General features: G+C 36.8%; 1 protein-coding gene across 10 annotated transcripts in view; it reads right to left on the bottom strand.

Annotated features, from left to right (window-relative positions):
* AMBRA1 (autophagy and beclin 1 regulator 1) overlaps nucleotides 1-26,987 on the bottom strand; it is a 152,483-nt gene that overhangs the window by 124,812 nt on the left and 684 nt on the right. The gene's annotated exons all lie outside the window — the stretch shown is intronic.

Here is a 26,987-nt window from a genome sequence, read left to right as displayed (position 1 = left end):
TATTATTCTTTTCACACTTAATGACCCTTTCTCAGAAAAGACCCTTGTCCCAGAACTTTTCTTCCAAAAATATTCCACCCTTAAATTCCTCTCATAACCCCCATAGCTCAGTCTCATAATAAAAGACCAGACCATTGTCTAAAGCAGTTCTCTTCGCAGGCAGGAAGAACTTTTGCTACTAACAAAAAGATCTAAACCTTTGTCAAACACAAAATGAATCATAACACGACATCTGCACTCCCCTCTCAGTGCTGCTTCCCTGGTTGCTAGTACCCCTCCTTATCACTGGACAAGGTGACAGGGTGATAATTCCTATTACTCTTACAGAGCAGCTTCAATTCTACCTCGTACCTAAAAGCAAGTGCACAGGACTACTTCAAGGTACCTTTCTCATTCTCTTTTTCTCTTCTCCATTAAAGCTCCAGAAGAGACAACAGAGGAGGAAAGAAAAAAATTTCTATTTCTTTTTCTCACCCACTGCAAGCTCTTAGGTGCATAAAACTGTCACAAAATAAACAAAAATTCTACTAAAATGTCAATTAGCAGCAAAATATACACATGTGCAACAATTAAAGATTTGTGGCTCCTCCATACAATGGAACATGCAGTGCAGTAAAATGGCATTTCAAAAGAATACGTAAAGAAATTTTATCCACTGCAGCACTGTTTCTTCAACTCTATTATGAAAAAGTTCAAATATACAGAAAAGATAAAAATACAGTAGAACAAACACATACTACTCACCCCTTAGACTCAAGAATTGTTAATATACTGTCAAATTTACCTCATCTATCTCCACGGATAGGGATATGGCCATATATGGGTTGTTTTTAATTTTCTTGTGAAAGAAAACGCTTCAGCAGGCATCAAGACACTCTAACTCCATATACTTCACTGTGCATCCTCTAGGAATGAGGACATTTAGCTTCATAACCACAATACCATTATCACACCAATTATCATTTAACACCCAGCCCTCATTCAAATTTCTGCAACTGTCCAAAAAAAAAGTCTTTAATGATGGCTTTTAAAAAATTCAGAATCCAATCAAAGCTCAAACGACGAATTTGGATGTTACATCTCTTTAGTCTCTTTTATTCTAGAACAGCCTCTAACTTTTATTTTTGGTTGGTTTTGCTTATATTCGTTTGCTTGTCTGTTTACAATACAAGCTTTTTAGACCAAGACAGTTGACTTGTAGAATGTCTTACAACTTTGTTTTGTCTGATTATTTATTCACGGTGCCATTTAGCTTGCTTCTCTATCCCTAATATTTCCTGTAAATACTGAGTAGATTTAGGTTAAGTGGTTTGGGCAAGAATGCTTCACAGGTAATGCTATCTACTTACTTCATGGTGTGTATTACAGCACATCATATTCTCAGACTGTTCCACGTAGTGGGACTTGGTAAATTATACAATCATTTACCAAAACATGATCACTTGGTTGAGACTGTAACAGCCAGAGCTCTCTTTATTAAGGCATTTTTCCTCTTTACAATTAGCAATCTGTGGCTAACATTTGGCACCATGTAAATACCCTGTTCCTCTTTCAACCTTTTGCTTAATGGTTTAGCAGTCACTGATGACTCTTAAATTACTTCCTTTGAGGGCTGAAAAATGTTGATTTTCAAATTCCATCATTATTTCTACATTTATTAACTGGCATTCTTCTGTAAAAAAACTTTCTCTTAATAACTGAAGCAGGGTAATGCTTAATTTTTTTTCCTTTAATTACTACTTCTTATTGTTTGTAATAGCAAAAATTGGAGACAACTCAAGTGTCCATCTAAAGGGGACGAGATGACTAATCTATGGTCAGGAAGAGTCTCTGGGTAGTGACAACAAGAGAGCTCCAAAAGACGTTGTTAAGAGGGGGAAAAAGCAAGGAACAAAATATAGTAACACTACCTTTCAATTAAAAGGAGAAATTAATGATCATTTATTAGGGACTGAAGGAATAAGGTAAATGGAGACAAAGATGGAAGTTAGACTACTCAGTGTTTCTGTTTTATGTCATTTGTACTCTTGAAATTACCTATTCAAAATTTTGTTTTTAAAATATTTAATAATGTGAAAAAATACATGTTAAGTGAAAAAAGAAGAATACAAAATTATATATATAGTATGATTCCAATTTTGTTAAAAAAATCTTTTGAGAATAATGATACAAAAGAAATATAAAAAACATTAACCATGGTTCTCTCTTGTGGTAGGATTACAGGTGATTTAATCGTCAGAAAAGGCAATGTTTTTTTCATTTTTTAAATTTAAAAAGTAATAAATGCTTACTGTAAAAAAATCATACAACAAGCAGCTCTTTACACTTCATGAAAGGCTGCAATCTAGAAAGTACACAACTAGATGCATCCAAATACAGGAAGAAAAATATTTACAGCCTGTGCTGAAAAGAGTCTTCTCCCTGGAATACTAAAACATAAAAAGCCAGAAAGATTCTACAGAAAAAAAAAGATTCCACAGAAAAACAGAACCCCAAGTTCCTAGTCAAATACAGCACGAAGTTCCCTAAGCAGTGACTGAGGAACAAACTCTAGCCCACATCCTCGTGGTACAGTTCTCATCCCCCATTAGTACACCATACAAATATGTACACACTAGGAATGTCAACACACTGCAGGCTAACCTCCTGCATAAGCTAAGGATGAACTAACTGGAAGGAAATAATCTCCTTGGTGACCGTGACAACTCCTGGTTTAAGACCAAAAGTCTAGAAGTGAAACTTCCACACAGCTGAGTAATTACTAACCAGGAAGGTGCCAGAAATACAGTTCCCATTCGTTCACCTTAACCCTTAACTGAGTCTGTAATTTTTTTTTTGAGCCATTCTTTTACCTAATATAGAAAAGTTCAGCAGAAATGAGTTGAGGGCCCCTCATCTTAACAGTGCAACATAAAAGTACTTTCAAAGAAACACATTTAAACCACCTATAATCTCGTAACGTGGTGAAAGCAGCAGCAGCCCAATTACTAAGGAAAAAAATCTGACCTTCTGACCTCATGTAACTCAAGAGGAAGAAGAAAATATAGGTCACAAACATCGTATGATTCAGAAAACTGTGATGCAATCCCAAGTTCCTACAGGAATCAGAAGGATGAGGAAAGAGCTGCTACAAATACCAGTTACCAAGAAAACTACTCAGTATCACCAAAGGGCTTGTCTATCAACTCCCAGGGACCTCAACACACTAATAGTTCAAACAAGAGAAAGTCTGACTGATGCCAAGAAGTCAAAGGGATTGAAACACCTGCACAGTCTCCCTTTTGTCTGAAGAAAAATATTTGCTGTTTCCTTAAAAGGATAAGGGACTTCTGATATAATCCTTATAGCCACCTGAGAAGAAGTTTTACTTTGTTCTCCATAAGAACAAAAGGAGCTAAATCAAACTGCAGTCAGGCAGGCCTATCGCTGAGGAGGAAGTGCCAGTCAAGTGTATTTTTTCATTCCTCTTTTCAAAAAGCAGGAAGAAACAAGTTTCCCAATCTGTCCCTTAAACCAGACTGGGACAAAGGGTGCCAAGAACAGTCTTTGTGATATTCTTACACAGCCCCAGATCAATTCTCAATCACCAAAAGCCTTGTGCACATAGAACCAAACTGGGGTATATGTATATAATACAAATGCCAAGATTCCACACCATTTCTAACCAACCTCCATCCATAACATGACTGATCACTCTAAAAAGATGGGAAGAAACCACTTTGAAAGGTTTTCTCTGCTTAACTCTAGGATGTAATTATATTTAACAACCCCTAATAAAAATCACCTAGAGAGTATGCACAACCTAGTGGAAACTAAAAGTTAGATTTACAGGTTGCCCTTACAATTTGATCATCTTATGACAGCAATTTTACTCCACCTTCTAGCAATATGACTTTGGGCAAGTTACTTAACCTCTCTGAGACTTAGTTGCTTCCTTTGTAAACAGGAATTGCAGCATCTGCTTCACCAGGCTGTTGTGAGGCTCCAGTAAGAAACAGTGGTGAACCATGAACACTGCTGCTGTTATTGTTGCCATTATTACTGAATTCTCTTCGGGGTTCACTATGGTTTCCCTCACCAAACAATATGGCCAACTAAAACCCCTGAGACCTGAGATGCCACAGTTCCCAAGAGTAGTAGATTTCTAAGAAATACTTCAAAGGCTGTGACCAGACAACAAAGTAAAAAGTACTCAGGAGAAGTATTCATTTGTGTGGCAAAAATAATTAAATGAGATTTGGGTTACTTTTACATAAAAAGTGAATTAAAAAAGAACCAACAACTTAGAGCTGTATCTGTAAAACCTGACTAATAATTCAAACCCAAGATCCTCCCTACCAATAGCATTCCAGGGGTGTGAATCAGAAAATTATTAGACCTGGAAGGGACTGTTAAAATGGAGTCAAATTACTTCATTTATTCAAGTAACTGCATCTCTCCCCACTTCACTATGCCCACGTAAGCAAAGTCTAAGAATCAAATCAGCCATGTAATACTGACATATATCCCAAAATAACACACAGGATTCAACCCAAGGTTAACTCTTTAAAAGAAAAAAAAATCCTTTAAATACTCAATGTAGGATCACTTGCATAAGTAAAGTTCTCCCAACAACTGGAAAATTAACTGCAAAATGTCAGGCCTTTAATTAGAGGCCTAAAAGTGGCCCAGTACTCTTCAGAAACTCCACGTGGGTGGAATACACAGGGTTTTCCACAACTGGCAGCTCTGTTTCCATTAACAGGACTTTCTACAGGGCACTTCAGGACGCTTCAGGACACTTCAAATGACACCATATAGGCTCCAAGCCCAAAATGTAAGCACCACAGCAGCAACCATTCCTGTCTCCATACAGCTCTTGCTTGACTCCTAGGATAGTCTTTCTTGACTTGGAGGGGGGCAGGAAATTTGGGGCAAAGCATCACAAATCTAGAACTGTAAACAGGTAACACATTTTGAAGACAAACACACCTGGAAGCACAAAAACTTCAACTGTTCCCTGAATTGTGTATCTACTGTGTGTGGACTATGAAAGGATAGCCTAGGATACACCAAAGTGCTAACTGCAGTTAAGTCTAGATAGAGAAACTTTAAGTAGTGTTTATTTAATTTTTTTATCCAAAATTTCTAAATAAGAGATAGCATAGTATAGTGATATATGGGTCCTAAAATCAGACTGGCCAATTGAATCTCAGCTCTGTCATTTTCTTGGTACATGAAGGTTTCTTGGAATAGTTACTTAACCTCCCTGTACTCGTTTCCTCATCTGTAAAAGGGAGTATGTATATGACAGGATTACCATGAGAATTAAAAGATTTACCAAGTTTAAAGTGCTTGATATTATATAATTCCAATGCTTATACCAAAATAATTCTGTTCTGTGATGTGAAATTACAGAATGGCAACAAGAAAAAAATTTAGGCCACAAAGTCCTATAAACAATCAGATAAATTCTTCTAGGCAAAATGAGACTGTCCACTGCAAAGCTCTCCAAAGCATTTCATATAAATAAATCTTATATTTAAAAAAATGAAAAATAACAAAATCTCAAGATAATAGTTAAAATAATAACTAACACTTTCATAGTGCTTTTCATGTCCCACTGTTCTTAGCACTTTACATAAAATAACTCATTTACAATCCTCAGGTACATGAGGCCCTAAGAGAACCAGTCACACTGTCAGTGGTGGATTCAGAATTCAAATCCAGGTGTCTGGCTCCATACCCTAGCTACTTCATTACTACAGAGAACTCCCTAATGCCTGAGATAAAACCTCCTATATGGTCTCTCTCCTGTTTCATGTACTAGTCTCACATGTATTTGGCCCCAATCAATGTTTCACTACTTTATATTATCAATTAGAAATCAACTTGTTTTATATTTTTAATGTTTATTTCCTTAAAGGTCAAGAAATTAAAGAATGCTGAGGAAAAATGAAAAAAAATTCTCACTCTTTCTTTTATAGTATTTACATAGTTTTTGAGAGAAAAGAGGACTTCAAAACCTTTAACCAGAAATAACCCTGAATTTGATGAAGTACCAAATAAGACTATATCATGAAATTTAGCTACTATGTATTTACCCCACAAACCTACCAACTCCATCAAAATAAGAAAAATTACCTATCAGGAAATAGAGATAGCTGCCACAGTAAATTTACTTTTGTCTGGCAACTAAGATGGAACATAAATCTCAAAAAATAAAATCAACAAAGGATGTGACTGAGCATACTCTGTCACATCTGTGCATACCACTTCATCAAACATGAAATGTGACAGTGACACAATTGAGAAGAGGAAAAAAGGAGTCTTCATGTGCAGTCTCAGGCCAGACCAACCCTTTCTCATCCACCCGGCAGACACATATGCTAGTGATTTCCCTTCACTGCTGAAGTTGGTCTCAAATTAGAATTCTCCACGACTTAGTCTACCTACCTGTGACAGATTCTCTCCAAAGACAGTTGCCATCAATTCCTTCCACTCTTTTCTTATCAAGAGATAAGAACAGATTTCTCTCCCCTTTAATCTGGGCTGACCTTGTGGCAGAAGTGATGATGTGCCAGTTCTAGGCCTGGCAGCAACCACTTTCACTCTAGGAAGCCAACCACCAGGCTGTAAGGAAACTCAGGATGTACCACTGAGAGAGACAGACTTGGATGATAATATACACCTTGGAGAGAGACAGAGGCCACATGGAAGACTATCATGTTGCCAGACCAATGAGTTGAAACCCTGTTGCCCTCTCTAACCCAGCACAACCACCAGTTGAAAGCAGACAAATGAGTTACATCAGTTGATGCAACACAGGGCAGAAGAACAAACCAAACTTGCCCTGCCCAAGTTGCTAACCCACAGGACTGTGAGAAATAACAAATTATTAATGTTTTAAAGCCACAAATTTTGAGGTGGTGTGATACTGTGATTTATAATAAGAAATACATATTTGGTCTTTGTCCCCATTCCTGGCACAGCACTCCTAAAACCCTTGAAATTTCCAAGTGATAGTCTTCTGTCATTCAAAAGAAGTCTCTTTTTAAACAATAAGTTCATACTGTATAGCACAGGGAACTATATTCAATATCTTATAGTAACTTATGGTGAAAAAGAATATGAAAACAAATATATGTAAGTTCATAAATGACTGAAGCATTCTGCTGTACGCCGGAAACTGACACAACATTGTAAACTGACTATACTTCAATAAATAAATACATAAATAAATATTATAAATATATTATATTATATCATATATATAAAAGGAAGCCTCTTTTAAACTTAAGCTAGTAACTCAGAATTGAGTTAAATTTGTAGGACACCCAGTGTCTGCTGAGAACTGGAGAAATGCTTGCTAGCATTGGAAAAAACACACATCAGAAGTGGTTTTTGTATGAAAATGAATATATGTATATTCCTATATGACTGAAGAATTGTGCTGTACACCAGAAATTGACACATTATAAACTGACTATAATTCAATTTTTTTAATGTAGAAAAAAAAAAGAAGTGGTTTTTGTACAGCAATAGATACCTAAAATACTACCGAGCTAATATCCTGTGTGTGTAATTCCTTGTTAAGACTTTCTTCCTACTAGACTACAAGCTGAGTGAGGGCAAAAACCATGTCTGTCCTAGTCAGTACCTAGCCCAGTGCTTAGCATAGAAAAGAATGAATACGTGTATGTATTTTTATCCAGCTATGAGGAAAACCCAAAACAAACCCCAAGCTTTTATAAACAGCAACAATGTAGGTTGAAAAAAATGTGGTCAGTTACGGGTGATGTTGATCAGTTCAAGGTCATAAATCCAATTTCTGTAAGTCAAATAAAAAAAAAAAGAAAAGAAAACTCTGTATCATTAACAATTTCAGTCATTTCACTATGCACATGTCATTAATCAGGAGAAGGCCAGACAACAGAGTATGCACAGGGCAAATCCATCCCCAACACTACTAAGGGGGTGGAGAGGGACCTAAACTTAAAAAAAACACACATCTCAGAGATGACAGGAGTCTTTTGTACTTTTTTATACTCATATTTGAAACACGGCATATTTAGAACAAAACACAGAAGCAATGATTTTCTGACAGCAGGTTTGGGAATATGGGATATTGTATAGTGCCAAATATAAAAGTGACATGATTTCATGGGTAAAGATAAGACTAAGAGGTAAGAAGCTTCAATGACTGAGTTCAACCACTGAGTTGTTACATAATCTTGGACAAATCAGACTCCAAGTACAAAAACTGAAACACCCTCTTTCTACCTTAAAGGAATAATATCCTTGGAATATCTCAGAAGAAATGGGTTACAGAAAGTTCAAGGCAGGACTACAACTTTTCGAAGTAAAAGCCAAGTAAGGAACCAACAACAACCAGAATGCACAACAAATGGGGCTTTGCACAAAGAAGTCTGGCATATACAGCTCTGAGAGAAAGTGCGAAGGACACCACAGTGGCTATGAAGCCGAATCACAGAGTACCTCTAATCATCTGACAAACTAAACACAAATAATTTGATGGAATTAAGACCAACACAATCAAAATTATACACAGTCCTTTTATAAGCAGCCAAAGACCAGAAATAAAATGTTAAGAAAACCTGCACCTATACTGCAGACATGCAAAGCATTTATAGTCAGAATTACAAATACTCCAAAAATACAACTGGTCTGCCTCTAGAAAGTCAGTCTAAAAGGTAATAATGAATCAAGTACCTGTACAAAGGTTGTCAGCCTAAATTTACTGAAATAAGCAAGCACTGTAACCCCTTTTTCTCATATCCACCACTGCCCCCAAAGTTTTTTATATATAAACTCAGCTCAAGGCAGACTGCTACAAGGTTTACTACAAAGAAGCCAATAACCTTACAAATTGCTTTGAAGACACAAAACTAAATAAATTCTCATAACTGTTATCATAATAAAGGGGAGAAAAAAGTATCAGCTTTTCTACTATAGATTTTGCTGACTAGGGCTTCCTAAAGTAACTCACAATGATGTAAGTTAACATCTGCAACACAGGAAAGTTTGTGCTCAAAAACAAAGTATGATCAAAACTGGAAATAGAAAGCCGTAAGACCTAAATTTGAGACAATATTCCTTACTTCCACTTACCTCAGAAGGATGAAGAAAAAGAAAATGAAGTTTTATCTGCAAACTCTTCTGGGGAAAACAGTGAGCTGAGAGCACAAGAATCCCTGAAAACTCAATGAAGAACAAGGAGGGAACCACTGAATCAAGAAGAAACTGAAGCTCAATTTTTGAGTCCCAAACTATCAAAGACCAAGAAGGTTACTGTTAAGTGCACAAAAATGGCAAGAGATTTTCTATTGGCAAGCAAAAAAAAAAAAAAAAAAAAAAAAAACCAGTAGCTTTTAATGGAAGAAACTTCACAGAGGCAAAAACAGCTTAACCCCAGAAATGGGAACTGACCCCAGCTGCCTCAGGCAAACAGGCCTAATGGCTTTGGCAACAACATATCCTTCACCCACCAACATTAGGAGGCTGAAGTAGAGCTTATTTCAAATCATGAAAGATCACATCTTTCTGTTTTCTGCATAGTCTTTGGGAAAAAAAAAGAGTCCCACCCTCCTCCCTGGAGCACCACACTGCCCCCAATCGGTTCTTGGAAACCCCTGAAGCCACAGGAACAGGCTTGTAAAAAGCTTCGAGAATGTTAAGCCAGGTATCCTCACAAACCCAGACAGATGAGATTACTCAGCAGACAAATAAGAAAATTAAAACCTGTTAGAGGTTAAGGAATTCATCTAGTTTTGCAAGATGAGTCAGTAGCCAAGGCAGGATTTGAATTCAGGCTTTTCCTTCTGATAATATCAGAGCTTGACTCCCAGTCTTTGGCTCAGTAGATACTGTGTTCAGTGTTCTCCAATGTTAAGAGTCAGCCCAGGTCAGGTTCTTGGCTGACTAGAATAGGGAAAGGAAAAATTTCCCTCAAGGCTTCAGGAAGGGGAGAAGTCAAATTATTAAATGCAGAGCTCTCATGCTGAAAGGCCCAGATGCCCCTTCACTTTGCCAATCACATTTCTCAGCCAGTCAAAATAAAGCACTGGACTTTTAAGAACCTAAGCATTTTAAGCTCTGACTAAAAGTTGGATTGCATTTCCCCAACTTTCCAAATAAAAAACACTTAAGGGGGAGGGGAAGGATGCAAAAGCAATGACAGACAGCCAACAAGTGTTTACTAAATACCGATGCACTCAGCACTGTTCTAGGCACTGAGGACACTACAGTGAACAAGAACATTCCTGTCCTCAAGAAACTTATGTGATTATTTATGTAATTAAAAATTGATGGTACTTTCAAGTACTGATAAATGCTAGGAAGAAAATATGGGGGGACAGATTAAAGGGTGGAAATCAATTATTTAGAATCACTTTCTATTTTTCTATGACAATGAGCCTGAGAAAATATGAATAACTCAGGAGAAACTTTAAAATATTTTCATACAAATTAATATGACAATAAATATAATCCAACATCAATTTCTATTTTTAAATAACTATATACAAGCATATTTCAATACTAAATTTGAAATAGCATTCAAAAAAAGTATTTTTACCTCAAAAGTTACAGCAATCTTAAAGCCTTATTAGTATATGGCAGAAAAAAATCCCAATATTTATCCAATTATCCACCAATTGATAGACAAGAGGCAGAATTCAACACATATATTTACGGTAATACTTTTATTTAACATTCATTAAATTTTTGCTACACATGTTACAGTGCTAAGCACTTTCCTCACATCATCTCACTTCTCACAGCAACACTGTAAAGATAGCTACTATCATTATCCCCATTTCACAGATCACAAAACTGAGGCTTAGAGAGGTTGAGTGATTTGTCCACGTGGAGGAGAGATTCAAAATCAAATCAGTTGCCGAAGCACATACTCAAATCATCACACTATATTGCTTCTATAAAACAAGCATTAAACCTCAGATACAGGGAAAAAAACCCTTTCAGTGAGCCAAAAAGAGAAAGAAAAACATCATGTAATATCACTAACATGTGGAATCTAAAAAAATGAGACAAATGAACTTATTTACAAAATAGAAACAGTCTTACAGACAAAGAAAACAAACTTGTGGTTACCAGAGGGGAAAATGGGGGCGGTGTGGAGGGATAAAATGGGAATTCGGAATTTGCAGATACTAACCGCTATATATAAAACAGATAAACAGCAAGGTCCCACTGTATAGCACAGGGAACTATATTCATTACCTTGTAGTAGCCTATAATGAAAAACAATATGAAAAGGAATATATATATGCATAACTGAATCACTATGCTGTACACCAGAAACTGATACAACATTGTAAACAGCTATAATTCAATTTAAACATTTTTTTAAAAAAAGAAAAAGAAAAAACCCTCTTTTTGTGTCCTCACACCTAGGTCATAATTATAAAGAGTTAATTCAGGAGACAGAGAGAGAAGGAATAAGTCTGAATGAATCTGAGTCAGAACACACTGACTCATGGTATAACCTCAGGCAAATTCCATAACATCCATGCCTCAACCTCTCAACCCCCCTATCTATAAAGGAGCTGTCCTCACCAGCGTTAACCATTACTTGCCTGCCTCCTAGTAGGCTGAGTGCTAATTATTACATGCAATACATACACAGATCATCAGTTGAAAGAGTCAAGGAAAACCATAGCATTATTATTATTGTTTTGATGCTAGAACAAAGCATCAGAAATCAAGGTAAATAAGTTATGTGCACCAAGAATGTAGAGTTTGAATATGTACTTTGAAAAGGAATCATATAATTAGTTGTTATACCTCTAATTTTTTGTTTTTTCTTTTTAATTTGAAAAAGCAATACAGGGGGGTGGGTATAGCTAAGCGGTAGAGCACATGCTTAGCTTACACAAGGTCCTGGGTTCAATCCCCAGTACCTCCAATTAAAAAAATTAAAAAGGCAATACATACTATACGACCCAACAATTGCACTCTTAGGCATTTATCCCAGAGACCGTATATTCACACAAAAAAATCTGTACACAAATGTTCACAGCAGCTTTATTCATAATAGCCACGAAGTGAGAAAAAGCTCAGATGTTCTTCACTGGGCAAGTGATTAAACAAAAGGAGGTACATCCAAACCATGGAATACTACTCAGCAATTAAAAAGAAAGGAACTACTGATACATGCAATTTGGATGACTCTAGCTAATTATGCTGAGTGAAAAAGGCCAATCCAAAAGGATATATAACATATGATTCTATTTACATAACATTCTTGAAATGATAAAGGGAGACAGATTAGTGGTTGCCAAGGATAACAGACAGGGCTGCGGGAGTGGGAGGTACTGGGGATTGAACCCAGGACCTTGTGTATGCTAAGCATGTGCTCTACCACTTAGCTATACCCAGGAGTATTTTCCCTTGATTCTCTATGCAAAAGCTTTATTGCGATTTTATGCACTCCACTGTTTGGATCATTATTATTTGGGGGTAGGAGTGTCTATAAAAGGGCATCAGGAGAGATTCCTTGGGATAGAAATGTTCTGTATCTTAACTGCATCAATGACAATATCCAGGTTGTGATGGTGTACTATGGTGCATGGTGTACTATGTAATATTTATAAAATGTTACCATTAGGGGAAACTCAGTAAAGGGCAAACAGCATCTCTCTATTACTTCTTATAACCACATGTAAACCTACAATTATCTCAAAATAAAAAGTTGGATTAGGAAAAAAGGTAACACAAAGGTAACACGTGCTTCTTGTAACAAGTAAAACAACAGTCTATAGCCAGTCTCCCTCCCTACTCTTCCCATTCTTACCCTCCTGAGATAATCATGCAAGCTCACTGCTCATACAAACACGCATACATGCAAGTTTTTGTTCTCTGCATCAAAATGGGATCATATATACTACACATTACCCTGCAGCCTACCTTTTTCACTTATCACCACTACATCACAGAGAACTAAAAAAAACAAAAACAAAAACTTTAAGCGCCAAGTTGGATGGCAAATATAGAATATTTTCTGACTGGGGTAAACCTGACAAATGTCTACCATGCTAATGTGTGACAGCTGAGTCAGGTGCGCTCAGTGAGAGCAATACAGAAGTAGCATCTCAAAGAGATCTGCAAAAATGCAAGGTCTTTAGCAATTCTTCTAGGATCCCATCCCCCTCTCTGCCTCCTCCAGGGAACCATCCCGTGGGCTCACAGAGGAAGAAATGCTAAATGATTTCTTTTCAGCAGAAAATTGCAAGAGAGGATAATTCTCCCACGTACTCAAGCCATAGCAAACAAACTTCCCTAAAAAATATATTCCTCCCTCAAGCAGAAGTGCAAAATATACTGTTGATAACATTTAAAACATACATTTGTAATAAAAGCATCTACCACTATTAAGTGCTAATGTTTTATGGACTCTGTTTCTCAAAGCCCCCCACCCCACCGCCATTTTGTAGACAAAAACCTGGCTCAGTGTGAAACTACTTGCCATAATCAAATAGCCAGTAAGTGGTAAAGCTGGCGTTCAAAGCTACAAGACGAGTGCTTTCCCAACTTTACCAGGTTTTTCTATAATATCATATGCCAACAGAAGAGGTTCAGTAAGTTCAATCAAGAGTATTTAGGCAGAAGCCATTTTCTAAATGTCTGCTGACTTTGATTCAACTTTTTTTTTTCCATTTAGCGTATCTGAGAGGGACTATACTACGTGCCAGGACCTATTACAGGTGAAAGGGACAGCGAGGTGAAAACAAACACAACCCAGAAAAGGCCTCCAACCTCAAAGAGCTTTCAAACTGAACTACAATATACTGTTACTATTACTACCATATTGAAATATGACAAGTGTTACCCTCAAGGGAGTACAAAGTGCTATGGGTTTGAAGACTCCAGCTATCATCCCAAAAGCAAGCGATAATCTCTCACTCTAGCTTCCTTACAATTGTTTCTAGTTTCAATTCCGATCTGGTATTTTCCAAGTCACATATTTCTCTTCTTGATCCCTGGGCAAAAGGTTGCAATGTCCTTCTATACAAAATACTGCCCTGGACTTGTTCAATTAGTATGAACAGAAGCTTCCCAGATCAAATCAGCAGAAAGCTCCTTAATGCTGTAATTTTTTTTTAATTTGGCAATGAAAATAAAGTATCTTTAACCTTTTTCATCAAATCATGGATGTACAAAGTTAAAGGTGACTTTGACATCACTTTGAGACTGAGATCTTAAAAAGTCAAATTCACTTTTCCATTGTGACCAGACTCACTCAGGGCAGTTGTCAGAAAAAGCCCAGGTCTCACAATTCACTTTATGGGGTTACTTTCCACTACTGTTTCTTTCTTTTAAGTCCAATGAAAACAAACGTAGTGAGATTCAAGTTTTCTCATTTTCATCAATGACAGATGCACCTATGAATCTTGGGCAGTTTAAAGACTAACTTTATCAAAAACAAACATGCTAAGCACTCATGATGAGACATATTCAGAGGTAAAGGACTGCCTACCCTCGATATGGCAGAAGCTGTTCAGGCACTTGGGAGGGAAATGTCAACCCACTAAAAAACTGCCAACAGCATCATCATCTTAGCAATAGGTAGTATTTTAGGTGTATCTACTATAAGCCAGGCACTCCTAGTATTTACATACTATTTCTTTATTTTTTCTTTTAACACCTTTATTGTGGTATGGTTCCTGTACAGTAAATTACACATATTTCAAAAGTATAGTTTGATGAATTTTGATAGATGTATACACAAACGTAAACACTACCACCATCTAGATAGCTAACATTTCCATCACTCCCCAAGAGATGCAATTTTTGAATTGCCAATTTATCCCTTCCCACTCCCTTTACTTCCTGGTAACCATAAGTTTGTTCTCTGTCTTTGAGTCTGTTTCTGTTTTGTAGATAAGTTAATTTATGTCCTTTTTTTTTTTTTTTCAGATTCCACATATAAGCAATATCATATGGCATTTTTCTTTCTCTTTCAGGCTTACTTCACTTAGAATGACAATCCCCAGGTCCATCCATGTTGCTGCAAATGGTATTTTATTCTTTTTCATGGCTAAGTAGTATTCCACCATATGAGTGTGTATTTATGTATGTGTGTGTGCATATATATATATATACATACACACCACCACTTCTTTATTCAGTCATCTGTTGATGGACATTTGGATTGTTTCCATGTCTTGGCTATCGTAAACAGTGCTGCTATGAACACTGGGGTGTATGTGTCTTTTTGAATTATATTTTTCTATGGGTCTACGCCCAGGAGTGGGATTGCCAGATCATATGTAAGTCTATTTTTAGTTTTTAAAGGAAAATCCATACTGTCTTCCATAGTGGCTGCATCAATTTACATTCCCACCAACAGTGTAGGAGGGTCCTATTTTCTCCACACCCTCTCCAGCATTTATTGTTTGTACACTTTTCAATGATGGCCATTCTGACTGGTGTGAGGTGATATCTCATAGTTTTGATTTGCATTTCTTTAACAATTAGCGATGTTGAGCATTTTTCATGTGCTTGTTGGCCATCTGTGGGTCTTCTTTGGAGAGATGTCTGTTTAGGTCTTCTGCCCAATTTTTGACTGGGTTGCTTGGTTTTTTGATATGAAGGTGTATGAGCTGTTTGTATATTTTGGAAATTAGTCCTTTGTCATTCTTATCCTTCAGAAACATTTTCTCCCATTTTGTAGGTTATCTTTTCATCTTGTTGATGGTATCCAGAGCTGTGCAAAAGCTTTTAAGTTTAATTAGATCCCATTTGTTTATTTTTGTTTTTATTTCCATTACTCCAGGAGCTGGTTCAAAAAATATATTGCTGAGATTTATGTCCAAGAGTGTTTTCTTTTTTTTTCCTTTTTTGGGGGGTGTGGGGGATTGGAAGATACCAAAGAAACTTTTGATTTCACCCAGTTAAACAGAGGTCACAAAAAAGCCAAGTAGTCCTGGGGGAGTAGGTATAGCTCAGTGGTAGAGCACCTGCTTAGCATGCAGGTGGTCCTGGTTCAATTCCCAGTTCCTCCATTAAAAAAACAAACCAAGAAAACACTAGCTCTCAGATTCACATGTACAAAATAGACAACAAATGATTCCAGGGACTCATGGGCTCCAGTCAGAACTACAACCTGTGAGTCACAAAGTCTCAGGGAAGTGACTCTGAAGCAGTTTATTTTAACAGCCCTGCGGTCCACAGGTGATTCCATCTCCTTCCCCCTCCTGCTCCAGTCCTGCCATGACAGTGACAGGAGCCAGCATGTGTGTCAGGAAGACACACATGATCTCTACTGCAGTGACTCCTGAAGCTCAGGAACAGCACAACAGCTCACCACGTGGTCAGGGCCCAGGGTCTGCACCTGCCCAACCACATGTCCAAGAGTGTTCTGCCTATGTTTTCCTCTAGAAGTTTTATAGTACCTGGTCTTATACATAAGTCTTTAATTCATTTTGAGTTTATTTTTGTATATGGTGTTAGAGAATGTTCTAATTTCAGTCTTTTACAGGTAGCTGTCCAGTTTTCCCAGCACCACTTATTGAAAAGACTGTCTTTTCTCCGTTGTCTATTCTTGCCTCCTTTGTTGTAGATTAATTGATCATAAGTGCATGGGTTTATTTCTGGACTTTCTATCCTGTTCCACTGATCTATGCATCTGTTTTTTGTGCTGGTACCATACTGTTTTGATTACTGTAGCTTTGTAGCACAGTCTGAAGTCAGGGAGTGTGATTCCCTCAGCTCTATTCTCTTTTTTCAAGATTCTTTTGAAAATTTTCTATTTTATTCCTATTTCCTATCCTTAAAACAACTTGTAAGATAGGTGTTACATTGTATTGTATATTTATGCATACCAGGTTTAAAGAAGAATCTCCAAATCTCACAGATACTCTGGAGCTGGGCTAGAACTCAGAGTCCTAAGCTCCCTAAGAACAGAGTAACTGCACTGCACATATGGTTATGATGTCAAGACACTTCAAACTTTGACAAAATTTCCTGATTGACAGTTATGCGATTTAGCTATCTTTTAAATCATCAGACTGTTTTAATTAATTTTCTTTCATGATTCCATGAAAGTGGTCTTCCATGCTTTTTTTCTTCTCAACTTTTTTTTAAGAAGCAAACCCCTTTTTCCAAATGAAATCTTCTGTGTAAACACTAAAATATAAAACAGATCAAAGTTGAGCTGCTCTGGTTTAAGCAGAAAGGGAGAACCAAAGCTCTTTCTTACTCTCATAGCCACCCCTTAGGCACCTCCAAAAACCACAGCTTGAAAAACACTGGCTTAATACAGAAAGAAGACTGCCTTCTCCATCTCAGCTTTGTCATTCACGGTCCATATGAGGACCAATGAACCTCAAAGCACAATTTTGATAAGAGACCTGAGATCCCTCAGGAGGCATCACTTTTTCTTGTCCTTTACAACAGAGATACCACCATCCACTTTACAGGTTTCTTACAAATATTACATGGAAGAACAAATATAAATTCCCCAGCACATGGTAAGTATGCAAAAGTTGGCTCCCCTCCCTTTTATCCCACAGTGTTAACAGTTGTCACCAATTCAAGAAAGCTCAATAAAATATATTTGATGGTATTTTCAGTAGCAGAGAAGTAAACAAGAAAATGCTCCCATAGCTCAACTTAAATAAACAAACCTAACAAACCCTTCATTAAAGGTACCAATACAATGCCTCCTCCCAGCTTAGCCCAGTCAGTCAATGACCCATGGATCTCAAAACATAATTTTGATAATAGACCTGAGAGCCCTTATGAGGTAACTTAATGTAGACTGTAAGTGTCAGGTGAATGAGTTAATGTTGTTCTGAGTACCTTAAATTTGGCATTTCCTGAGCTAAGCACTTAAATTGGCAACTTAATACTGCATTTAATGAGTATTTTTATGTTCATGTTTTACTACAGAATCTAATGTTCATTTGCTCCTCTTCTGGGCTTCTATTTCTCCAGGCACCACAAGCCAAAAATATGTTGATATCATGTGGACCTTCACCTAAGCAATTTTAAACTGGCCATTCCTAAACTAGTCATTAAGAATTTGTTAAACACTAGGCTATACACCAGAAACTAACACAACATTGTGATCCAACTATACTTCAATTAAAAAAAAAAAAGAAATGCAAAAAGAATCTATTATCTTAGTCTGTTATAGATAATGTGTTCCCTCTTCTACATGTAAAACAGGAGACCAAATACATTTTTAAAGGAAAGAGGTTCTCAGTCCCAATCTAAGCACAGCCAACTCTCAAATCACATACTCTACGGAAGCTGCAGGTGTTGGCTTTGATCCCTACAGCTTACGAAGAGTCATAACAATAATTATCATACAGTCGTGAAAAGACTCAGTGATGATAAAGAACACATCCTTAAGCATTCGACATGGGAGCCAGGAAGATTCAGAGTGCTAATCTTCTATTTTACCAGGAGACCCTGAGCAATTCACCTACTCTCTAATGATTATTTCTTCATAAGGAAAATGAAAATATACTCATTAAAATGCCAGGGATACTGTTCAACTAACCTTCAGCTATTTCCGAGGGTTACCAGGTACTTCAGCAAGTTACGTTTGTCATCTTCCTCATTTCTTGACAAGCCCACACCTAAGTCATCCCAGAAAGAGAATTATAAAGTCTTTAGGAAAGACATTTCACAGTCTTCCTCAGTAACATTCCAGTATCCTGTAGTCAGGAAGTTCTTTCTAATCTGTAATCTATATACTTTCTGTTGCAATTAAAATACATTCCTTCTTGTCTTGTCCACTATGGAAAGAGAACATCTGCTTAACACCACCTCAACAATATCCCTTCAAGAGATTATAAAATATAGAAAGCCCATTTCAAACAGCTTCCTGTAAATGCAACATGGCCTTAAATGGGTCACCAAGACAAGATGATTAAGAGTCTTAAATTCTCAGCTCCATCACTGACTTGCTCTGAAGGTGATAGGAAGTTAAAATTATGCAGATGCTGTACTTCAATTATCCCTTCAGTAAAATACAAGTAACAAAACCAGTATGTTAGAAGAACTCAATTCCTCAAAAAGTTAAACATACAGGAAAGAGATTCTCAATCCCAATCTAAGCCCAGCTGACAGCTCTCACATCACACACTATATAAACTGCTGATGTTGGCTTTGATCCCTATAGTTTAGAAAGATTCTTAACAACTACATTACCATAGGGCTCTGCAATTCCACTCCTAGGTACATACCCAAAACAACTGAAAACAAGTACATGCACATGCATATTTATAGTAGCACTGTTCATGATATCCAAAAAGTGGAAACAGTTCAAATGAATGGATAAATTATGGTATATACATACACAAAAGGTTACATATTGGATGATTCCATTTATATGAAATATCTAGAATAGATCAATCCATAGAGACAGAATGCAGATTGCTGGTTTCCAGGGTCTGGTGGAAGGGGGGAAATGAAAAGAAACTGCTCAACTGGAAAAGGTTTTACTTCGGAGTGATGGTAATGTTCTGCAACTAGATAGAGGAAGTGGCTGCACAACATTGTGAATGTACTAAATGCCACTAAATCGTTCACTTTAAAATGGTTAATTTTGTATGATGTGAATGTTACCTCAATAAATTATTTAAAAATAAAAAAAAAATGCTAGGAGAACTAATGGGGACAATTATCATAAAATGTTTAGCCTTTCCCAGGAAAGTCAGCATATAAAATTCTAGATAGAATGGTATCCAAAATGTTTAATATTACCTCAGCATAGCCAGTTAGACTTTAAGCAAACAATATGTAAATGAGAAACAAAATAGAAACCAAAATAAAATCTAGAGTCACAATTATATAGTATCCTATGTGGAAATAAGAGCAAATAAATAGGTGAATGAAAAGAGATAAAGTAAATAGCCAAGCACATCAGCTAATTAACTACAGCAACAATGACCACAGGAAAGCAGTAAGAAAAATTTTAAAGTAAGGAATGAACCTTAAAAGCCAATAATATCAAAATAGAAAAGACCCATTAGGTAGGGAGGTGAAAATAGAAAGGCTAATGATAGCAAAGCTGAAAAGAACATAAACCCTTAAAGTCAGAGGCCACATATAAAGACCATGAGAACCGTTATCTCACCATCTTGCAAATATCCTCATTCCCTCACTTCTTCCTGCTTTAATATCACCTCCTGGCAAGATACCAAGGCTAAGTAGCCAAGAACAGCAAAATGAAAAGATACTGTTGCTATCCTCACGGACTTTATGATATTACTTCTTAAACTCTTACTTCTTAGGGGGAGACAGACATGCTAATAATCAGAATACAGAGATCATCTCCATTTCCTCCCTTTCCAAGTTTTAAACCCACTTCAGTCTAGATTCTGGCCCTACATTCCTCTAACGCTGTTCTTGCTATGTTCACCAATGATCTTTGCGTAGAAAAGTCCAACAAAATACAGGTGATTACTGTCTTCTTGGAACATGCTCCTCTCTGTTTCTGAGATTTTCTCTCAAATTCCTTGGAGCTTGGTCCTGAGCACTCCTCTATTCCTAGTCTATACATTTTCCTCTGGGTAATCTCATCCATTTTCCTTGGCTGTAAATATCACCCTCATGCCAGGGGCATCCAGATTTATTTCCAACGTCATTAACTCAAAGACTGCTCACTTCATGTCTCCACTTGTGTTATTTCACAGACATCTCACACTTAGTATGAGTAAAATTGAGGCCTTCATTCCACTCCCTAACTCTAGTCAAAAATTGACCCTCTTCCAGTGTTTCCAACTCAGAAATCACAACTTCATCCATCCAGATGCTCATGCCAGAAATCTGGGAATCATACTTGATACCACTCTTTTCCCATATATTTAATCCATCATTAAGTCTTTCCTGTCCTAATTTTAAAATATCTACTGGATCTACTTCCCTCCATCTCCTCTACCTAAAGCCTAATCCGAATCATCATCATCTTCTGCCTGGACCACTATAAAACACTATTAGACTTCACCCACTTCTCTTTCCAAGTTTTCCACAATTTCCAATTTCTTCCCCAACAAATTTCCAAAAATATCCACAATGTAGCCAGGGTAATTTTTAAAAATCATATATTAGGTCACAACACTCATTCTTAAAACCTTCAAAGGCTTCCAATTATACTTAGGGAAGAAATCCAAAATCCTTGACACAGTCCTGCCAAAGTCTCTATCCTCATCCTATGCCCCTCCCCATCCTCCCCAACTGCTCCCTGTATTCAAGCCACACCAATCTTCTCTTGGTTTCTCAAATGTGCCAAGTCCTTTCCCACCCCAAGGCTTTCACACATAGTATTCCCTTACCTTCTCCCTTTTCATCCTTCTAGTCTCTGCTTAAATATCACTTATTCAGAGAAACCTCCTCCAAAGCTCCAATATAATTCACATCCCACTACTATAATCTCTTTTTACCTTTCCATCATAGGGCTTTGTAATTATACATTTATTGCTGTATTTTTTGTTTACGGCCTCCATCTTCTCTGGACTACAATCTCTATAAGGGCATGGACTATATCTATTTTTTTTTTCATTCTAGTCTTACTAGAGTGGCAGTAGTTTAGAGTTGTTTAAAGTAGTTTAGAATCAGTATAATTTAGGGATTAAGAGCAGGACACTATGGGGGTGGGTATAGCTCAGTGGTAGAGCACATGCTTGCTTAGCATGCAGGAAGTCCTGGGTTCAATCCTCAGTACCTCTACCTAAATAAATAAATAAATAAATAAGCAGGGGACTAGGGAGCCAGGCTGCTGGGATTCAAATCCTGGTTCTGCCACTTACTAGCTCTATGACTTTGGACAAACTGCTTAACCTCTCTGCGCCACCATTTCCACATCTATAAAATGGGGAGAACAAAAGTGCCTACACGATAAGGTTGTTACAAGAATGAAAAAAAAAAACAATGACACAAAGCACTTAGTACAGTATCTGGCACTTCAAAAGCACTTCAGTGAGCACTGGTTCTGATCAGTTCTTATTATGGTATCCTCACCACCTACCACAGAGGTAGACATTCAATAAACATTTGCTGAATGAAAGACTGAGAAAAACAGACACCACTATAATCATTAAAAAGGTTTTTTTTAAATGACAGACCAAGAACATCATAGAGAGCTGGAGATAAAAACATAAACAGATAGTTACGGCAAAGACTGAAGAAACCCATAGTTTATAATGGCATAAAAGGGTAAGAGTATTGAAACACTAACACCACTGGATGCTGTTTTTACCGCTATGCAAAAAAAATATGTTCTCTTCCAGAAGTTTACCCAAGGTAATTTGGTGGCTTTGACTTTTCCGTAAATATTGTTCTTTTCCACGACTTTAATCACTTTCTTCAAAATCCTTCAAGCATGAATCACAGTTCAAAAAGATGGTAAAATTCAAATACTAATATTTTCTACCTGTTTGCAAAGAAACGTTCTTGTCTTCCTAAAATAGCTCTAGACTTTTGCTACATATATTAAAAAATCTTCAAAATTTTGCCATCTTATACCTGAATTCTTTCAGATATTGTTGCTTTCAGAGTTTTCTCTTTCCCAGTAAAGATTCATCCTCTTACTTTAATTTAAAGGACACCAAAGGGAAGGAGGGACAAATACGTTGCTTTAACTTCCCATTTTGTATTCAAGTTTTCTCAAAAGACCCTAAACTTCAATCTAAGCATCACTATTATTTGTTCTCCTTTTGAAGAACAAATAATCTCCACCTTGTTATATTAAAAATGATAATAGCTGGCATATATAGTGCTATGTGCTGTTCTAAATGCTTTACATATGTTAACTCATTTGATTCTTACAACCATATGATATTCTGCAGATGAGGAGAGATACAGAGACGTTAAGTAACTGCCCAAGTCGCAGAGCTAGTAAGTATTGGTGCTTTGATTTAGGCCCAGACTGCCTGACTCCAGAGTCAGGACCACTATGCTATTATTCAAGAGCTTGGAAGACTATTTTTCTGCCCTGTTTGCACAGGTCAGCTAGGCTGAAATACTCCAATTCTCTCCCCAAATCAAACATGCATATTAATCTTCTCCAACTCGGCAAAATTTCAGATGTTTCATTGTATCATAGGCATATATACCTAAGACAAAGTAATTCTGGTTCATGGGGAAAAAAGAATATATGTTCTATCCTGGGAAGCAGAAATAAACAAATGATGGAATCATGAAATGTGAAATTTGCCTCAGTTAATTCTACAGACAGAAATCTGATTCCAGTAAGTAGCAGTAAAAAAATGTTTGCAAAATACTTTTAATTTCTTGCAAGAAAGGTACCAAACAAAACTGTAGGTACTGGGAAGCATATAGCTGAAGTGGTAGAACACATGCTTACCATGCACAAAGTCCTGGGTTCAGTCCCCAGTACCTCCATTAATGAATAAATAAATAAGTAAACCTAACTACCACCCTACCCCTTAAAAAAAAAAAGACTGTAGTTGTAGGTATTATCATATACACACTCAGCAGCAACCTACATCTTCCTTCTCTCAATTTCACGACAATGTTCCTAAGTCTCTCCCTTTATATAAAGCGAAATACTTCAGCTTATTCCCTGCTACCAACACCTGAAGGCATGTATCTAGTATTCAAATTCACTGAACTCAACTTCCAAGAAACAGTTATTTTGGAAAAAATTAATAAATGAAAAGTCATTAACACATTAGAAGTAAAAAATTAAACTTGTTAGTCAGGCATGCTGGATACTTATTAAGTCATAGTTATCCTTTACTATGCCAAATCCAGTGTCATCATATATTAAGTTACAGACAAATATTACATGTAGCATCTTAAATGAAGACTTCCACTGTGATGGCAACCGGGGAATTTTCATTTACTGAATTATGGTATGTTGCGACTGCAACTTTTTATGGGGGTTAAGATGCCAAGACTGAAAACCCCAATGCCCGTGAACGCCCAGTGCCTTCCTCACTCCATCTCTCTCTCTCAGTCCTTGTTTGTTTCTTTAATAGCACAGCCTAAACTTCAATCTTTGGAAGACAGGGAGTAAATATCCTTTGATTCCCCCTACCTAAACTTGCAGCATCTAAAACTTCTTTCTCTAGCACTTCTAAGGACATACTCCTTTCCACAAACATGTTATGAAGCTTCTCCAATGCTTGTTTAATGTTTGTCACCTCTACCGTCCATGACTATCAGGTACAATGCTGCCTTCAAAGAAGCAAGCTGTCCAAGAACTCAGATGACATGTGTTCACTGCTGCTATAAGGTTGCATAGAAGTTCACATTTGAAGAGCACTTCATCTTTTCAAAGCAGCTTCATATTGTTTTTCTCAATGAAAGTATTATCTTTCCCATTCTTTAAATACAGACACATAAAAGCAAAGCCTTGGATTTGTATCCCAGCTCTGCTACATACTTGCTGTGTTATCTTGGTCAAATTATTTACTCTTTGAGTTCAGTATCCATGAGGGAATTAATACCTACCTTAAAGGACTGTTACAAGTATTAAGGGAGATTATACCTGCAAGGAACATGACACAGTAAATGCTCAATAAAGGTCAGTAATCTTCGCTATGGCCTCCTTAAACAGTTTGTACAAGATTTCTTAGCTAGTAAGCTGGTAAACCTAGAACTTAAACCCAGGTTTCCTGATTCCTTAATCTGTTTTCTTCTTACCGCATCACTTTGGCAGACTGCCACATACTACTGAGCACACAAATATTTTCTGACAACAACCGATCACAAAATTTTAATCTATCAGTAACAAATTTTAGCTTTGAGAAAAGGGGAGAAAAGAGATCTAATTAACTAAGAGGGGAGAAAGTTGGAAAATATAAAATATAAACTACCCCCAAACAGTAGGACAGGCTGTACCACAGCACTTCTGTACAAACAAAATTATGAGAAGAAACAGAAAGTTCTGAGTTTATGAGGAACAATCGGAGAAAGAAACGAGAATGACTATGATTAAAGGAACTTAAGGGTTTTTTTTCCCTTGGTAAACCAAACCACTGGGCAAAAAGATTTGCATCCCATTCCAAAATAACTCTATCCAAGACTGAGACATCTCTTAAAAAAAGAGACCTCAGTGTGCTAAGAACAAAACTTTTTCTCCAATTCCTTTAAGAGTGTGATAAATGGGAAGAGAGAGATAAATTGTCAACATCAACTGCCAACGTTCATGAAGATCTTTGAAGACCAAAAATGTTTGTTTTGGATTCACTATTAGTAAGCAGCATAAAGGAGCACGATCAAAAGAATCAAAGTTTAATAAGTATCCTAACACAAGTTGAAAATATGTTCAAAAAATTATACAGTATAAAACTAGGTTATTACTGTTAATAAAAGTTACCAACTGTTTTCAAGTGATGTGCATAATTAATCTTTTTCAAGTGGTATACACAACTCCTTCCAGGACAAGTTCAAGAAAGCAAAGATGTTAACATCTTCAATAATCGTCAAGAACTTTCTTACTAAAAGAGAAGACAGAATAATTCAGTCACATTATTTGTAAATTCTGAAACGAAATGCCAGAATAGAGCTTGATCTGACACTGACAGAACACAAGATTTAACCAAGAAAGGTAAAAGTTGAGTGACTTTCTATCACAAAGCAGGGAAGAATCTGATAAGAAGCTCTACCCCTCCTCACCACAACCAAATTTCTTGTCCTCCTCAATTCAGCTTAACCTTTGCTAATTACTTCCTATGGAAATGTGACAAAATGTTCCTAACATTTCTTGCCGACACTCACAGCAAACTCCATGTATTATTCAGCATTCATTAGAAGCCACTGAGATACTACACTAATTTTAAATTCTATGCAGAACCTACCAATCCCCAGGAGGTCATGTCCCTTCCTTTTCTAAATTCTTTCCTCTGACATAAATTCTCTTCCACCATAAAAATGTTTTCAGTGAACACACATTCTTAGCCTAACTTCCCAATCTAGATTCTCCATAAAGATAGTCTGGTGGCTCTTCATTAATCCCTTTCTGGGAGCCCTGAGGTCCCACTAACTAGGAAATCACTCATAATCATTTCATTTAAACCTTGCTGACCTAATAATACTAGTAACAACAACAACAACAAAACAATAATCTTTCCAAAACCCACATGGGAATTCTGAATTTGTTAAAGAACGTAGACTTGTAGAGTTTCCATTGAAGGACTATGAATTTGGTCTCTTCTCCCTTAAGAAAATCCATTTCCTATTACTGATTCTACATATATACTATGGAAATACTTATTCAACTTACAATGACCTGCAGGTTGATTATTTTTTTCAACAAAAAATTACACAAATTAGAATCATGACACTGAATCCAATAAAAATAAAATGAGTAAGAACATTTAGTCCCCAAAGTTTCCAAGCTGGGAGAGAAAAGAAAAACATAAGAGTTCCTAGAATGCTATCAACTTAAATAGCTCAATATTTGAATAATTTCTACATACAGCCTTTTAAACTCTAGTAATATGCAGTAACTAAGCCACTAATCAAATACAACAAAACTGGCCCTTGGGTTTCATCTGGGTTCTTCCTAGAAAGCACTCTCTCAGGACAAATATCTGACTTCAAAATCTTGACCATCCTCTGTACAACATTAACCATTTAACACTGCAGTTGAAAGATTTCCACTGAGAAACAGGCTGAGGAGCAGGAGGAGAAATAAGTGTCAAACAAAAAGCAAATCAGACAGCAAACAAAATTTTCTATCAAGAAACAGAAAGAAACTGTCATTGTTACTCTAGCTAAAATGATAACGGACTTTGAAAAGCGAAACAGCCAAAAGATAGCGCGGTTCCCTTTACTTATTATTAAGTCTCTAGTGACAAAATCTATATTCCCAGGAAGAAGGGAACACAGACAATCAAACGACAAATCACTATGTGCATAATATGGTAAAATGAAAAAAAAGTGAACTGGTAAACGACAAAAAATGACTTACGGTGCATTTAAAGATCTGTCTGGAATATGGGAAAAAGTCAAGTCCCAGATCAGCCTCAGTTTCCCCAACCAAA

This window comes from Camelus dromedarius, chromosome 12, assembly GCF_036321535.1.
Source record: "Camelus dromedarius isolate mCamDro1 chromosome 12, mCamDro1.pat, whole genome shotgun sequence".
Taxonomy (NCBI): domain Eukaryota; kingdom Metazoa; phylum Chordata; class Mammalia; order Artiodactyla; family Camelidae; genus Camelus; species Camelus dromedarius.
This window is presented reverse-complemented; position numbering and strand designations above follow the sequence as displayed.